The following is a 3,138-nucleotide window of genomic DNA, read 5'->3' as shown; positions in this document are numbered from 1 at the left end:
CACCCTGCCGATCCTGACGCCGTCCACCACTCACCACCAGCTAGATAGACCATTCCCCGCCGGAAAAGAGAAGATGTTTCGCCGAGGCAGCCTCTCCACCGCCATCCGAACATTTTTTCCGGCGTTCCGGCCGCGCATGGTTGTACACCGGCGGGTGTGCGCCCACCTCGCCCGCAAGGTGTTCGGTGATTTGCACGGCCCGGCGATGGACTCAGGTGACGAGGAGGCGCTCGCGGCGTTGCTGGAGGAGGAAGCCGAAGCCGACGTCCAGGAGCAGGAGCATCTCATGGTGCTCGCCGCCCTTGCCGGCCTTCTCGCGAGCAGTGAAAAGCTGCGGCGAGGTGGCTCGGCGTCGGGGCGGGTGAAAGCAAAGAACCGGCATCGTCTTGTAGGCTACTGCATGCTCTACTCCGACTACTTCGCCGACGCTCCATTGCACGGCGAGAAAACATTTCGGCGCCGTTATCGGATGAGCCGAAAGCTTTTTCTAAGGATTGTGAATTCCATCCGGGAGTTTGACTGCTACTTCAAGTGCAAGAAGGATTGCATCGGCACACTTGGATTCACCTCAATCCAGAAGTGCACGACAGCTATGAGGATGTTTGCATACGGAGCTCCCGGTAATTCACTCGACGACTATGGGCGCACGGCCAAGTCCACCACCATTGAGTGTTTCTACAAGTTCTGCAGGGCAGTGGTGGCAGTGTTTGGACCGCAATACTTGCGAACACCCAATGCGGAAGACACTGCTCGGATCCTAGCACAGAATGCAGCAAGAGGATTTTCTTGGATGCTTGGAAGCATCGACTGCATGCATTGGAAATGGAAGAACTATCCATTTGCTTGGCAGGGGTTGTACAAAGGCGCCAAAAGCGGTTGCAGTGTCGTACTTGAGGCAGTGGTCACACAGGACCTCTGAATTTGGCACTCTTTCTTTGGGATGCCAGGAACTCACAACGACATCAACGTCCTACAATGCTCCCATGTCTTTGCCAAGCTTGTTGAAGGTCATTCTTCATGGTGAACTTCAAGTTCAATGGGCGGCACTGTTGGGGAACGTAGTAATTTAAAAAAAAATCCTACGAACACGCAAGATCATGGTGATGGCATAGCAACGAGAGGGGAGAGTGTTGTCCACGAACACTCGTAGACCGTAAGCGGAAGCGTTATGACAACGCGGTTGATATAGTTGTACGTCTTCACGATCCGACCGATCCAAGTACCGAACGTACGGCACCTCCGAGTTCAGCACACGTTCAGCTCGATGACGTCCCTCGAATTCCGATCCAGCCGAGTGTCGAGGGAGAGTTCCGTCAGCACGACGGCGTGGTGACGATCTTGATGTACTACCGACGCAGGGCTTCGCCTAAGCACCGCTATGATATTATCGAGGTGGATTATGGTGGAGGGGGGCACCGCACACGGCTAAGAGATCCAAGGGATCAATTGTTGTTGTGTCTAGAGGTGCCCCCTGCCCCCGTATATAAAGGAGCAAGGGGGAGGGGCGGCCGACCTAGTAGGGGCGCGCCAAGGGGAGTCCTACTCCCACCGGGAGTAGGACTCCCTCCTTCCTTGTTGGACTAGGAGAAGGGGAAAGAGGGGGAGAGGAGGAAGGAAAAGGGGGCCGCACCCCTTGTCCAATTCGGACCAGAGGGGGGCTGCACGCCTCCTTCCTTTCGGCCTCTCTCCTCTATTCCCGTATGGCCCAATAAGGCCCATATACTCCCCGGCGAATTCCCGTAACTCTCCGGTACTCCGAAAGATACCCGAATCACTCGAAACCTTTCCGAACTCCGAATATAGTCGTCCAATATATCGATCTTTACGTCTCGACCATTTCGAGACTCCTCGTCATGTCCCCAATCTCATCCGGGACTCCGAACTCCTTAGGTACATCAAAACTCATAAACTCATAATATAACTGTCATCGAAACCTTAAGCGTGCGGACCCTACGGATTCGAGAACAATGTAGACATGACCTAGAACTATTCTCGGTCAATAACCAATAGCGGAACCTGGATTCTCATATTGGCTCCCACATATTCTACGAAGATCTTTATCGGTCAAACCGCATAACAACATACGTTGTTCCCTTTGTCATCGGTATGTTACTTGCCCGAGATTCGATCGTCGGTATCCAATACCTAGTTCAATCTCGTTACCGGCAAGTCTCTTTACTCGTTCCGTAATGCATCATCCTGTAACCAACTCATTTGGTCACATTGCTTGCAAGGCTTATAATGATGTGCATTACCGAGAGGGCCCAGAGATACCTCTCCGACAATCGGAGTGACAAACCTAATCTCGAAATACGCCAACTCAACATGTACCTTCGGAGACACCTGTAGTACTCCTTTATAATCACCCAGTTATGTTGTGACGTTTGGTAGTACCCAAAGTGTTCCTCCGGTAAACGGGAGTTGCATAATCTCATAGTTACAGGAACATGTATAAGTCATGAAGAAAGCAATAGCAATATACTAAACGATCAAGTGCTAGGCTAACGGAATGGGTCATGTCAATCACATCATTCTTCTAATGATGTGATCCCATTAATCAAATGACAACACATGTCTATGGTTAGGAAACATAACCATCTTTGATTAATGAGCTAGTCAAGTAGAGGCATACTAGTGACTATATGCTTGTCTATGTATTCAGACATGTATCATGTTTCCGGTTAATAAAATTCTAGCATGAATAATAAACATTTATCATGAAATAAGGAAATAAATAATAACTTTTTTTATTGTCTCTAGGGCATATTTCCTTCAGTCTCCCACTTGCACTAGAGTCAATAATCTAGTTCACATCGCTATGTGATTTAACACCAATATTCACATCTGCATGTGATTAATACCCATAGTTCACATCATCATGTGATCAACACCCAAAGGGTTTACTAGAGTCAATAATCTAGTTCACATCGCTATGTGATTAACACCCAAAAGAGTACTAAGGTATGATCATGTTTTGCTCGTGAGAGAAGCTTAGTCAACGGGTCTGTCATATTCAGAGCCGTATGTATTTCGCAAATATTCTATGTCCACAATGCTCTCCACGGAGCTACTCTAGCTAATTGCTCCCACTTTCAATATGTATCCAGATTGAGACTTAGAGTCATCTGGATTGGTGTA

Source organism: Triticum dicoccoides, unplaced genomic scaffold, assembly GCF_002162155.2.
Source record: "Triticum dicoccoides isolate Atlit2015 ecotype Zavitan unplaced genomic scaffold, WEW_v2.0 scaffold6498, whole genome shotgun sequence".
Taxonomy (NCBI): Eukaryota; Viridiplantae; Streptophyta; class Magnoliopsida; order Poales; family Poaceae; genus Triticum; species Triticum dicoccoides.
The sequence above is the reverse complement of the archived record's forward strand: the minus strand, read 5'-3'. Positions refer to the sequence as shown.